Source organism: Ixodes scapularis, unplaced genomic scaffold, assembly GCF_016920785.2.
Source record: "Ixodes scapularis isolate PalLabHiFi unplaced genomic scaffold, ASM1692078v2 PGA_scaffold4__175_contigs__length_147842914, whole genome shotgun sequence".
NCBI lineage: Eukaryota > Metazoa > Arthropoda > Arachnida > Ixodida > Ixodidae > Ixodes > Ixodes scapularis.
The window spans coordinates 92,569,846-92,584,934 of record NW_024609879.1 but is presented as its reverse complement, the minus strand read 5'-3'; the positions used below and the strand labels follow the sequence as shown (position 1 = coordinate 92,584,934).

The 15,089-nt window shown below is 43.5% G+C and overlaps 1 long non-coding RNA gene across 1 annotated transcript; it reads right to left on the bottom strand.

Annotated features, from left to right (window-relative positions):
* Positions 1 to 5,569: 5,569 nt before the first annotated feature.
* On the bottom strand, positions 5,570 to 8,950 carry LOC121045562. Its single transcript, XR_006078205.1, has 2 exons — positions 7,590 to 8,950; positions 5,570 to 6,368 (listed from the first exon to the last, which is right to left on the bottom strand). It is a non-coding gene; the product is annotated as an uncharacterized LOC121045562 (long non-coding RNA).
* Positions 8,951 to 15,089: the final 6,139 nt, after the last annotated feature.

The following is a 15,089-nucleotide window of genomic DNA, read 5'->3' as shown; positions in this document are numbered from 1 at the left end:
GACAACAAGCACAAACTGCCGGTATTTTCACGCGAGACAAGCAAAGAACATACTACAAACCAAAACAGGTCTTATCAACACGCGGTTGTCAATGTTCCGGACTTATAAATCTGATGATCTGACATCATCTTGCAACTCAGCCCTTGTAGAATCAACAACAACGGCGGAACAAAATTGAATGACACCAATATCTGCAAGGCGAATGGTTGCCGTGCCTCCAGCACAACCTTGCCTTTTTCAATAACTGGGCATCGAAAAGAGAAATCTGCTTGTTCTCGTCCTGTAACCGTGCATGCTGGAACTTCCATTCATCAGCGAGGGCCTGTGGACGGCGTGTGATGCCGACTTAGTAAAAGGTCTTTGCATGCATCTTTTAAAACATTTACTAGTAATTCACTTCATTCAGACAGAGAGCGGGAAGTGCCGAGCACACACGTAAAAAGCCACTGTGGTTTAAATGATCTTTTCGAGTTGGCGACAAGTATAATTGGTGTGACTGTCCCAAGTTGCACGTAGTATGCATTGGTTGCGCTCGGTATTCTGATTACAAAGGCAGCATAACATTCGAATCGGTGAATAGATAGGTTTTTCTCGTCGTGTACAACAAATTCTGTTTCAGTGTGGTGTCACCAGGCCCAGAACGAATCTGGTTTTTGTCGCAAGGTGCTTTTCTCGGCCTGTCCACTGCTGTCCACGCTGAGGGATGTGAGAACACTGGAGAGGAATCGCGTTGAGTGGACTCTGCATAAGCAACATTTTGTAGAACTCAATTGCACCTTCGGAGAAAATTTATTAGACGCTTGCGATTTCCGAGCCTATTGCACTAACCCAGACGCTCCCCCATATGTAAGCCACTGCCCCTAGCGCTCCGGTGCCAAGCGGTGAAACTCGACGCACATGAGCTGGTGAGAGGCTGTGGAGGTTGATGCAGATGGCACAGGTGCCACAATACACTGTAGCCACCACACAGTGCCACGTGGCAGACATGATATCTCATTAGGAGTGAAAGGCCCCAATTGTCACAGTAACCGCCATCTCACTATTTTGCAAATCTTTAGCACGATTTTTAGTTCCTGACAATGCAGACGATGTTGGGGCCAGCACGGTTGACTAATTCGTTTCATTTTGAGTTGAAGCGCATTCGACGCCACGGGCCGATGGAACAAACCCAACGGCGTCAAAAGAGCGACATCGTAGCATTTGTCATCCTTCTGTACATGTTATTTCATCGGCTAAATCGATCAAGCGCAGTGAACTTGCGCTTTTAGTACGCGTGTTCGTGGACGTACAAGTCCGAACCTTCGACTGTGCTCCGACCAACGTTACTAGAACAACTCGGTTGAGAAACTGCCGTAGAGCCTGCTTTGAAAAAGTGGCTTCGATCGGAACTCGAGAACCGAACTAATAGCGATCGCAATGCCACCATTTCTCCCGCAGCGGCTACTCCGGAAACTGCACGTATCGGTTCAGGTCGAGTCGCGCAAGGGCCAGTGGCGCCATCGCAGTGCCATCTCACACGTAGCGAATAGTCATGTTTTGACTAGTCGCTAGGGGGTGGCGCTATTATTGTATTTAGTTTGGTCTCGGTGGACGTGAGCGGTCCGGGTTTAAAGGGCGAGATTCCCAACTGAGTGTTTTAGTAACAAAGGCTCTGACCTAAGATGAAACCAACTATATGGTGAGTAGAGAGACTGTGGAATGTGTATTTGTACATATTTCCTACCACAAAATTTTGTTCCTACTAAAAAAAAAAAAAGAATTTACAAGGTTGTGTTTACTATAAAAAAAAAGAAAAACATTGTTGAACGCTTTTTTTTATACCCAAATGCAGCGCTAGCGGTTTGAACCAGATACCAAAGTTTCAGAACTAACGGTTTTAGTCTGAAAAAAGATTGGATTGATTTTCTGAACCTTTCAATAGGAAATTGGCAGCCGACAGATCCCTGTACAAGTAGCTGAAGGGCACCAGTTATCAGGAACAGGCCCCATTTTTCCACTTTCACCGCAAAAAGAAACGATGCAACGCATTGCATTTTTTATTTTAGAAAAAAAAAACTGAATTCTTTTGAGGGGATAGGTTGCACTTTGAGCATTAGGGTGAACCAATAATAAAAGTTATTTTTTGCTTTGCTTATTAAAGGGGCTGTGAAATGAATTTAGATTGAGATTTTACTAATCGCATATCGTTGAGTGGGCCAAAAGAAAGAAGGGTAAAAGTCAAAAGCCTGCTTTTCAGTACGAAAATTTGAAAACAGCAGATTATTTCGTACTTCCTTTCCTTCGAAAGCTCTCTTTTTCACTGCGATACATCCGCGGTACCCAAAGTGCGTCGATCGGCCCCAGCTCGCACATTGGACATGAGCACTGCGTCACTACACTAACTCACTCAGTCCGTTCACCCCCAAGCTGACAGTGCGGCGGGAACTACGCGTTTGCCGAACCAATCAGCCGCCTCCCTCTCATCACCCAATCCCATTTAGTGCGCAAGGGAGCGTGATCACCTGGCAAAACATCAAAGCGTGACGCCCAACAAGCATGTAGCTTCCACAGCACTATCAGCTTGGGGGTGAAGGGAGGATAGTTGCGCGCAGTACTGAGGAAGCCACGGGCTGGAAAAAGGGAAAAGCAACTTTTGTCCGAAATTCGAGCAACGGGCTAATCTTCTAGGGGAGAATGGCGATGTCCGGGTACACAAAAGAGGATCCAAACAAGAAGGGAGTTCCTCCCTTCCCTTCAACTGTTAGCGGTATACTCTTGCCCCCGAACCTTCGGCAACGCTGCACGATTTGTGAGTCGAGAAGAAAAGCTAAGAAGGAAGGAGTTAATTTCATGGCTCTTTTAAGTCCATCTGGAGCAGAGGTTGCACAATTCTTAGCCAAAAAGCAGACTTTTGTTCATGGCGCAAATGGCGCACTTTCATCGCTGTGTATATTCACAAAGCTGAGAAGCGTACACAGTCGTTGAACGGCACTCAGCTCCTATAGAAGCGAAAAGCCTGACAAGTCAAATGACAGCTTTTAGAAAATCAAAATGTGCACCTCAAAATAAAGCAGCCAAAAAAAAAAACAAAAAAAAAACAACATAACTATGAAGATTGATAAAACTCTTTGTCCCGGACACTCCCGGGCTTTTATTGAATGTCACTTCTATTAATGTACATAAAATTGTTGAATAAGGCACAACAGACTCGTATTTTAATAGCGAGACTAGTGACAAGAGCGTTTCCACCGCCACGTAAAAGGACAGGAGCTCCCAGTGACTCGCCACAACTCCGTCTCAAGAGTGTAAACTCAAGGACGGACACAAAACGATGGAGACAAGGTCGAGATCTCGCATCCATTATTCTGCGTCGGCGTCCCCATCCCTAAATCTTTGGTTTCGAGCTTGAGGTTGCACCAAACGAGCCTATTCGAGCAACGAGGGAGGAAAACGAACTGCGCCGTAAATAATTTGCTCTCTTCATGGTTTCATGCGACTTGACAAAGGTGCAGAAGACACAGTGCTCAGTCCCTGGCTTTGAAAGTCTCGAGCCGTGGTCACGCCGCTTGAATGTGCTCGAGGCACGTCCACAGACAATTCTGCCATTGTGTCTGCAGCGAGTGTCACGTACAGGCAGAGTGTCACTGCAGCGTCGTAAGTGGCAAACCAAAATATGTCCCAAAACAGTACTTGTTCCGTAAAATCAAGCCAAAGGGCCAGCACTTCCGGAAAGGGCGAGCCGAGATTGGCGCACCATACGGAAAAATTTAGAGGCTCGTCTCGCTTCCCGTAAAACGACTAGCAGAAACGTTTGGTGTACAGCGTCTTGGTGTTTATCAAAAACCCAAAACAACTATGCTAAAAAAAAAAAAAAAAAAAAAAGCTCAGTATTTTTTTTAGCTGAATGCAAGCAAGGAGCTAGGAACTTCGAGAATGAAATGAACCACTAAGTTGAGATATGCCATATTGCCGCGCGCGCAGCTGGCCAAGGAGGCAGCGCGCGCGTGGCCTAACGGTTTATTGTGCCTGCCTCCCACGCGAAAAGCCAGAGTTCGATTCCTGGGAGCGACTCATCTTCTGTTATTCCTGCAATTTAGTTTTCTGGTAAATTCCAGAATCCTGTTGCGTGTTCGAGGTCCGAATATTCTACGCGTCGAACATTCTACGCCGATTATTCCAGAAGCTTACGCATGTACATAAGGGGCTCCGCGTGGCGAACCGCAGTCAGTCTCGCCCCAGCGTCCAACTCTGCTGTTACGCCGACTTCAACGCCCGTGACGATCAGTTATTATCTTTTGTACCCTTTTATTTTTGGCACAAGTTCGCCACATTAAATGTTTATTTCTGTATATTTATTGTTTTTTCGGTCACCACCCGTGACATTATTATAAACCTTATATGACGATGCGCAGGTAGGAAATGTTTGAAACATAAAATGTGTAAACAATTTTGGAGAATTTTCACCCAAACAATAGATGCAACTAACCCTCTTAGCCGCGACACAAATTTTTTTTTTTTTTTTTTATGCGTTTAGTTTTGCGGTTGCGTCGAACCAGTTGTATTTGCATCAACTGCTTGTTGGATGATTCCGTATTTCCCTATTTTTGGGCTATCTGTCAACAGCTGAGCATGTTCCACAACCTGGAGAACTTTTCTGGAGTTGGGGCACATAGCAAGGCCTTGACTAGACCTAAAGTGGGAAACATGCGTGTAAGAATTGTTACGTCATGCAGCACAGCGGCATAACCATAGCAACTGTCATTGATGCCACGATGTGGCAGTAGGGCATTCGGCACATCGACCGCATCATCAGGAGAGGTTACCGTGGTTACGCCGCTCGGCAACGCAATGCGATTTTCGTTAACACGTGTTTCACACTTAATTCTCAAGGCACCTACCGCAGCTGAGAAACAAAGGCTGCAAGTAGGAGGTACTCTATAGATACTTCGTTTGCTCGTAACATGGCAAAGAGCAAATGCTACAGCCCCCTAGAGCCATTCATAGCGACAGAGGCAAAGCACATGACAGCCTATAACAAAAGAATGGGGGCAAGAGTGTAACCCAGGGGTCTTCAAACCCTAGCCCGCTGCTGGCTGCGGTCGTTGCAGCGACCCCAGGCCCGCAGCCCATTTCCAGTAGGCCTCCTGCTGCTGGCGCAAAAAATATGTTTGTGTAAAGAAACGCGATGTCATCACGGTTATCAAACACTATGTATCTGTGCTGATTCTTATCCCGCTGACAGTGGTTTGCTATATTTATTGTCAAACCAGCATCTCCATTCTCAGTCGTTTTATGTCTGCGTAACTGCAATAAAGTGTTTTGTGTTCTCACGCAGATCGTGCTTAGTGCCTCGTGTCGCACACATTGCGTATTGTCATCACCAGTCTCATGTGAATGACAATGTTCATATTCGCTTTGATATATGCCCAATGAATTTTTGTGGGCCTCTATTATTGCATGCAAGTCTCGCTATTTCCATCTAGGTTTTTCGATTTTTTCTACTTTTAACTTCACTTTAAATATCTGTATTAAAATGCTTATATATGTCTATTCATTGAGGTGTTTTTCTTTTTATTCAAATTTAAATTTATTTATTTGTTGACCTTTGAGGCCGTGACAAGCATCTAATCAGGCCCTTCAGCCATAAAGTTTAGGGAACCCTGGTATAACCTAAGCAGTTGAAGAGGCGGGGAAGGAGGAACTTGCCTCTTACCCTACTTCATAGAAAAGTGGCTTTTCTCTCTCCTGTCCGTGACCTCTACGGCACTGTGCACAATTAGGGAGATCAATAATAGCCTTGTGCCTTCCTCCGACGCTGTGATTGGCTCACAGGGACCGTAGCCTTGGCCGTCTGCCCAGTTACAGTGATTCAGAGTATGACTGGTTTTGGAAAGGTCAGCCCCGACGGCAAGCAGACCTCCCGCTTTGCTCGCGCAACTAAACCTCGTGACGGTGGCACATACGAACGTGCCTCACCAGGTCGTCCTTGCGCGTGTACGCTCTGCCACAGTGCTGGCAGACATGGCGATCGCCACCGAGGTGAGTCTTCTTGTGGCGCCTCCAGTGTGAAGAGTCCGTGAATGTCTTGCTGCAGACATCGCACTTGAAGGGGCGCTCGCCCGTGTGGATGCGCTGATGGGTCACCAGGTGGTCTTTGTTCGTAAAGGCCTTCTCGCACACTTGACAGCTGAAAGGTCTCCCTCCCTTGTGCATTCTTTCGTGGTTAAGGAGCCGAGCCCAGCTGTCGCTTGAGTACGTGCAGAGGCGGCACTGGCGGTGCTTTCCGTCGTCCTGCGGGTAGTCGTCTGCTTCGCTCCACGAAAAGAGGCCGCTGCTGTCTTCGCAGTGGAAGATCCTTCCCGCTGCGGCACGGGCTCGATCTTCCCGATCTGCAGGAAAGGTGTAATCGTGTCTAGGTGCAAGTCCCTATAGGTCAATCCCGACGTGCATCTTGAAAGGATGTGAATTCAAAGCCGACGTATGAATGCCGGCCAGGCAGGAAACTGTCTTAGCCTTCCCCATTCACAAACAGCAAGGACGACAAAGAATGGGAAGGAAACAAAAAAGCGGGGAATGTAAACATTCGTATTTGTCGCAAGTACACTTCTGGTCCTATCGCAGCTCATAGTTAGGGTGAACCATGGACTTCGTACGAAAGCAACCCCTGTAAGCTTCTTTGCAAGTGCCAGTTCCTAACTGTTGCTTTTCGAACACGGGGGCAATAAAACTGGAACTCATTTCTAAAGGCTGGTTCGCGCATTTGTGTTCTCTCGCGGTCGAGTCCTCTCGCGGTAGAGTCCTCTCACAACCGCCGAACGCATCGGCGCACTGGTGCCGTCTGCCGGGCAGTCCTGAAACGATTCCGACATGCGTATTATTGAACTGAAGATTTTGGCAGTATTTGCAAGATAAAATATATGCACTATTAGAAATAGTTGCTTACAATGAGCAGTAATATACTGGCTAATTTTTGACCTATTGGAGTCCCCAATGATGCCTAGTTTGAAGCCTCTACAACCAGTAATATTCTATATGGTGAATTTTTGGCCTATCATATAGTCCCCAAAGACATATAAAGCATGCACAAAAAATTTTTCATTCAACACATTTCTGACTAGTATCTAACGATACAACACTTAACAGTCAAACGGGCTACTCAATCCCACCTACAGGACATTAAGAATGTTTAACTAGAATATAAAACCATCTAATTAGAGCATAGAACCAAGTGAAGCAAAACACAGAAAAAAGTTAAGTGTATACCAGTTTTACATGCAAAAATGTTTCTGACATGTAACATTACATTTTATTTGTAGAGGTCCATAATGACACACTTTTTTCAGTAAAAATACTGATAGATAAAGCATTCATATTCTTGGTCACTTCAACACTGAGAAATGCGTGCTGTCAAAGAAAGCAAAAGAAGAAAATGAAAGAATAAATCGGGTTTTGATAGAAATTAGTAACCGCCTCTACACAAACCAGAAAGCAAGACCATGATATATACTATCTCGCCATGGCACACAAAGGAGCCTGAAAGAAAATAGTGTCCATGTCCTCCACCAGACTCCTACACATTGTGTGGGAAAGTAGGCACCAGGTTTCCTCACTGAGAGGATGACATTCGGGCGATCACAGTATCCTGTCGGGGGTTGTGTGTGTCCTCCTCTCATCGGCCGTTATCACCCTTCCGCTGCAGTAACGATGGAAGCTCTCCATCAGAGTTGTTGCTTCCCAGCCTATTGAGAAAGATGTGGAAACGTTGAGTTCTTTCGCTCCGATCAACATTTGACAGGCATTCTTATCTGAACAGAACAACAGCACACAGAGTAACTTCGAGCTTTTCGCTTCGGGGTCGGTCTCCATGCGATGGGTTTTGTCATTTTAAACTGTTCATTGCCTTAATTTCTCATGTTGCATGTTGCAAGAGAGTTCCGACAGAGAAATGTCATTGAATATGGTGTCCCACTCCGCATAATCTGCGCGGCCTATTATCTGCAGCACAGACGTAGAAGAAAAAAGTTACATGGGCATTTTCCTGTCGGAACTTTTGCCACATTTACGCGAAAGAAAGTAGTCACTGCCGTGCTTCACAATAGTGGCCACCTCAAAAGAGCCTACCTGGTGAGAGAAAAGGAATGTTCTGTAAAAACAACATCCGCCTGTGGTGCAAAACAAAAATTGTAATGATAAAAAGCTTTAAAAAATCCTGCATCTTTCTCCAGACATGTTCATTTAGTGGTGTCAAATAAGTGTCTAGGGTGACCAGACTTCCCATCTTGGCCGGGACAGTCTTGTTTTACAGGTTCAGACATGTTGTCCAATCATTTTGTGTGAATAAAATCAAATGTCCCATTTTCTTTGTGTGAATAAAATCAAATGTCCCATTTTCTTTGTGTGAATAAAACCAAAAGTCCCATTTTCATGGAACTTCCCCATGAAATCAGTACCAAACAAATGAAGAAAACAAGAACAACTTGTGATAGTGTATTAGAATAAACATAAAAAGATACATGTTATCTTAGGGGGCTATTTTTTATATTACTAAATTTGGCATGCTTAGTTTTTGCGGAATGGGTAAGAAAGGTGCTTGTCCACTCAACTACTCAACGAAAAGAAAATTGTTTTCATGGTTAACTGAATAGTAGCAAGCTTTCTCTTTTTGTCTCACTTTGTACCCACATCCCCCTTCACTTTCCGTTGTGTCCCGCTTTCTACTTAGACAAGTATAATCACCTTAATTAGGTTTCTATTTAGGCATTGGAACTTCGATTTAAAAAGGTTACAATAAACAAAGCAGACATGCTGCTCATGGTATAGAACTGCTATATTCATAGCTATTAGGCGTGCAAGTAGGAAAACAAAAACAAGGCTATGAAAATGTTGCTTCCGCACCAGTTGCAAAATCCAGCAGATTCCAGGTTCCGTGTTTTCGGATTTAATTTTTGGTCAAATTCGGAGGGTGTTTTCTGTAGGTCATTTTTTTACAAAAGATTCCGAGTTTATTGGAGTTTATTTTTGTTAGGCTCTCAATTCTCCGAAATTCGGGGTTTCATTTTGCAGTGTTTTCTATTTTTCACAAATGAACTATAAATAACATTAGGGTATAAAAGTGTACTAGATTAAAAGTATTAAAAGCTTGTATCACAATTCAGCTGGATTTGGCGCTCGCGCCCTTGTTGCCACAGGCAATAAATACTCTGTCCCGCGACGAAACTTGCAAACAATTGTTGCTTCGATAGACGTCGATACCATAAAATCACTAAACTCCTGGAAGTAGTTACTGGAAAGTTAATTTTTATCTCATCCTATTTCATTACTCTATCCCGCGGTTGTGTAGGGGTGAACTACTAAACGGTGTAGTATAGAAGCTTTAACTGCGTCCCCTTTGCCCTTCCAAAAAATCTCTATGGTTCATAGCTTTCACTGTTACCAAAAAATCCTGAAAACCGCAACGGTGGCTTCGTGACCTGTACAGCGGCTGTGGTTCTGAATGAACCTTGACGAGAAACAACAAGACCTCTTATTTCTGTGATGCAAGATTTGGAAGGAAACTGGGGTAGAATTTTTGCAGGACCCATGGACTTTGTGCTCTAACCAAATGTAATTTCTAATTTTTTTTTTATTTTTTTAAGAGGGGGGTGGGGGGGGGGGAGTAAATTCCCTCTTCCTCCCCCCCCCCCCCCCCCCCCCCCTCTTCCTTCCCTCGGCATGGCAAGTGCATTGAAAAAACTTCCTGGGTACACGAGCTTTGCAAAATATGGATTTGTTCCTGCACCCGGCTGCGACCAATCCTTATCCTTCAAGATACAAGTATGTCCCACTCGGCTTAACGCTCCTTTTCTGTCGTTTTTAGCGCGCCAGCTTGTTATGTTCTACCCTGTTATACAAGATGAGCAGCAGGCAAACGCTGGCAGCAGGGCACGTTCGTCACGTCAGTTTTTGGTGTGGAGGAGGGGAGGGGGAGCTGGTATTATCACTCCAAATAAACATGCATGCATTCCTATGCTAACGAAGACGATCAACCAAGATCTCGCAGTTTGATAAACCTACGGCGGAAGGAAAAAAACAAAAACACTCGCCGGTGATTAGAAGTAACATCAAAAGGCTGCACACGGTTTCACTGGCGATCTGCCAGGGTAGATGTGAAAGACCACACCGACATCAAACCTGGGCTTGAAAAGCGCCGCTCGAAGCACTCGAGGATACCGCTGGCACGTGTCCCACAGTATACCAAAACGTATAGTGAGAAACTGTGAGACACATAAGCCCTGCTTCGATATTATATTCGCTAAACTTAAAACCAGCCTACAACGCCTACAACCACAAAAGTAACCTGGAACAAAACCGCAACCCGATAGTCTGCTCGTACGCAGCCGCCATGTTGTCGTCATTGTCGTCTGCTTCACCGCGCCGCCACTTGGGAACCGCTGCAATCTGCCTCTTGAACTTTAAGTAAAAGTAATACTTTTAAAATTGTAATTGCACCAACAGACCTTTTTTAGTAATACCATGCTATAATCTATCAGAGTTTTGAAATACCTGACTGTTTTTTTTTATTATTAATTAGCGCGGCGTCGCAGGAAGTTTTTGGCAACTTGGTTTTCTGCTTCGTCGCGGCCATGGTCGCGGCTCTCCTCAGCTCAAATAAATATTAAGATTATTTCATGCTTTCTGCTTCACCCGTGTGCATCTCTCGCAAACCCGAGTTTCAATGTCGCTTTTAAACAAGCCTTTTTTTTAGATATATATATTCTCTTGCCTCAGAACATTTCAGTGCTTCTCTTGCCTCAGAACATTTCCGCTGTCGTTGTGTTTTTCGCTGTAAATAAATTAATAAAAAAAAAAAAAAAAAAAAAAAAAACCCGAACGAAAATTGGAATTTAGTTGGCTTCCTCGCAGCGATGCCTTGACTGCACCGCGCACCGCCGCAGACAGGGCTATTGCTTTCCCGCACGTCACCGCTGAGCAGAGGAGAAACCACCCTCCACGAGTGACCGTGCGGGTGTCTGACAATAATATTAAAAAAAAAAAAAGCTGTAGCTGTACCCTGCGCTGTTTCTTTCAGTCAGACAAAAATGCTTTAAAGTTGCTTGGTTTTGTCTCAAATTATTGCTTTATGTACACCCCCCCCCCCCTTTTTCTTCTTTATATATTGCCCAGGAAGGTCTTTAGGATAAATAAATAAATAAAGTATTCTTAATAATACGATCATTTTATTCTAATAGAATTAAAATCACTTCAACCAATGCAATCACCAAAATTGCCATTTCTCATGTCGCCAAAGAAAGGTTCACGGGGTTCTAGAAAGAAAAAAGGCTATTGAACTGCAAGTTAGGTGATAGCTTCTGCTTTTTGATATTATTATGAAGGTATTGTGCATTTCAAATGCAGCCAAATATCAGGCAAAAAAAACAACAACAAAAAAAAAACTTGAGGGCAGAGTCTGTAGTTCATTTTTGTTATATTTTTACTTAAGAATGAACTACACACTGTATTACAATAATGCAGGTTTTGTACTGTATTACAATAATGCAGGTTTGGTACTGTATTACAATAATGCAGGCTTGGTACTGTATTACAATAATGCAGGAAGGCCATCCAAGATAAAAAAACACACCTTATCTAGGAGAACCAGAACACAGCATGCGATATGACCAATCGCTGGCGTCTCATTCGCAAGGAGTTAAAATGCTGCTCTTGCAAACATTACAAAAAACATTAAATATAGAAAAAAAATGAAAGCACCCCACTAGGAAACATACGTCACAAAATAAAGTGTTCCTTTACAAAAGGAATTTTAAGCGCAATATTTATGTTGCGAGACTAATCTTGAGTTAGGAGCAAATGCTAAAACATGCTCCTATATCAAGGTCAATGTCTCAAAATAGAAGCATGGTTAGGAATCACTCAAGACATGCTTTGCAGTGTAAACATTGCACAAAGTAATTTTTTCGGTGAAAGTTTGTTTAGTGGTGTGTTGTATTTAAATACGAGCAAATACTACATGGTGTACATCTCCTACCCAAACACAAAGAAAAAAAATTTACGGGAGAGTCTAGTGACTGTTTAACTGCACCAGAGTGTGTCTAGGCATAGCAGAAACTCATGCAGAAAACTGCGGCTGTTTAGACACCAACCTGTAGAATTAAAAACATTGGCAAGAACGAAACTGAACTTGAGGGCGATTGTTTTGCATAATTAACACAATTTGTCAGAATGCTCATTGTGAATGAAGCATGGGCACTCAATCAAACTGGACAGTCTAGAAGAAAAAAAAAATTGTTTGAATAAGTTAAAATGGTAGGAGTGAAGAAATCCAGGGATATGATGTAATATTTGTAACATTTAAAGTTTGCAACAACTAAAAAAGAATGCAATGTTAAAAAACAAAAATGTTACTTGGGTAATAAGTGACAACTTTTTCTTCCCTCGGATAAAACAATTTTTGAAAATTTCCTTACAACATACTTGGCAAAAAAAAGTCAATATTTTAACTGAACACAAGCAGCGATAAACATGTAATCTGACTGACAGACATGAACGAACAGACAGATTGTAACTACAAGCCTACACATATACCAAAAAAAGTTTTTTTGGAAGGTACCCAAACAAAATACAATTTATGCAGACCTAATTTCTATGAACGGAAAAAGATCACAAAATATCATGACTGTGTTCGTTAACACGAAAGGCTGAATGACCAACCACGTCCTTATCACAAGATATTTTTCCCGCAAACTTTTGGGCAAGTTAAAAAAAAAAAAGAAATGTTAAGATGCAAACATGTACAGGCATCGTACACCAGATTTTCTGTAATGAAAAAACAGTCAAAGTGCAGGTAAGATGGCTGTTCATCGTGTTCATCATGATAGTAAGACCCAAGACTAGGGTGGAAAAAAAAACAAAGGAACGCACACAAAGTGGAAGTGATGGGTTTGTTTTGTTGTGTGCTCAAGTTTTGATTGGAGAACTTCCCTGGTGTATGAAAGTGTCCTTCCAGATACAAACTGTGCATGGTCAAATGGCCTTTTATTTTTCGTCAGTTTGTGTTAGGACGGTTGTCAGAGTTTAATGTTCTAAAAGTGAGCAGGTTGCTAAGGTCAGGGTGTCGAACTGGAACTCATTTTGGTTACAGTTCGTGTTACGGTTCAGACATTTAAGTTCGGTTCACGTTCAGCTCCGGAACAGAAAAGAAAAATGGTTCAAACAGGTTTGAACCGGTTCATAGTAATTCATCTAGAAGCCAACTGCTTAATGTAGATTCAGTTATTAATCTTTAAAGTGCTGAAGAATAGGATCGAAAACAGAATTGTTACGAAGTCCCCCCCTCACCCCTGCCTTTACTGACATCAGGGAGTTTAACGTAAATCAACCATCAAAACAACTACGGATCATTTAACATTGGAGGGAAATGGGCGAGTTTCAAGCAGCGCTTATGCCTAAGCACTCCACTTCGCGTAAACCTGCCCTTTTATTTTTTGCAGTAGTTGCAGAATATAAGGTAAACACAAACTAATTCACAGCCCAACCTTTTAGGCTTTCTGGAATGCAGTTAGAGTCACAACCACTCTTTGGATTTCTCTCCTTTCTTATCACAAAATTATGTCTTTTTACTGGGATAACAACTCCGTAAGATGCGAGACCTCATTTTGAAGCAGACTAGACGTTTTTTTTTCGGAAACACGCCATATTTAAGTTATAAAGATCTCAGTTTCTCCGACAGCGTTCATGCATCGAGCTCATTTTGCTCTATTGTTCGCATTAAACGACTAAAAAAAGAGGACGTCATCAGCATGTCTGGGTTCAAAAGGTTTGTTGACAATATAAAATGTACTTCAACCTTGAATAGGGGCGCTCTCCAACTGACTTGGGTGAAAGGTACCGCAGGAGCGATGACAGGAAGTGAATGCAGGTTGGGAAGCTGCTATGTCTCGTTCTGCCAAAAATGGTAGAATATCTGTATCTTTGCTTATTTGAGGCACACGCTGAAAGCTGTCCGGAAGGCTCTGAATTTCCTGAAACTTTGGCGAAAAATTGCTGAACGCCCTCCAGTTCCTTGACGAGAGCCTCAAGGTAGTTGCCAGCAGAGGGATGCTTTTCGGAAGTTCCCAACGGTTCAGACAGCTCTGGCTGGGCACCATCATTTCCATGCAAGTAGCAAATGCTGCTTCGCTCTGCATCTTTCTTTGCCCATCAGGGCTACATGGTAGCGAAGGTCCAAGAGGGCAGCACAAAATGCGTTGTTCCCGAGCCCCCCCCCCAAGAGCTTTTCTCGCCACTTCATTAACCGTAGCAAGTAGGCCCACGAGGTGGGTATCAATCTTGGTGCTTTCGATTCGACACGTCAGCCACGCTCAGTAGAAGTCTCCCTGGATACCAGCCGCTTTCTCGACTGGATGCAGGGAGCTAACTACGTTGCTTACTGACACTTAGTCATGTTCGTTGCAGAATTGTTGCAGAATTCCTTTTGTTTGAGCAGTCATCGTATCACAGCCACAGTCGACGTCCAACTCGTAGTGCAATCAAGGATGTTTTTTTTGTTTTTTTTTCAGTTTGAGTTTTTGAAACATTGAGAGTGCGGTCTGCAACTATATTTTTCGGACTGCATTTCACACCTTTTCTTACAACCGATCGTCAGCTGCCTCGGACTTTGGTGCGTCGTGAACGACAAGCTGCAATGCGCGTTTAGCACAGAGCATGCTTTGAAGCAGAGGCCCACCGTCTGAGAAGGCAACGACTCCTTTGAACTCACCAAGGTGGGAGGCATCTGTTGAAAAGCCACTGGGCGCGTCGATGCCTCAAATCGGACTGATCCAATTTTATAGCGGTGGGAATTCCAGGTTCCGCTAGAAATGTATGCCTTAACCATGTTCGCTCCGTTGTCCATCGTTATGCTGTAAATTTGCCCCGTGTTAATTTAGCACCTTGAAAGTACCTCAAGAACTTTACTCTTCAAGTTCTCCACAGTATGTCGGTCAAACATTTCACTAATAACGAGTGTTTCCAAGTTAAGTTTGGCCTGCTAAGCCTACTGGAAAATAACGCCGAGAACTGAGCGTGCCAAATGCGTAGCAGTCATTCTTCAGTGACAGCAGCTGCATCTTTAA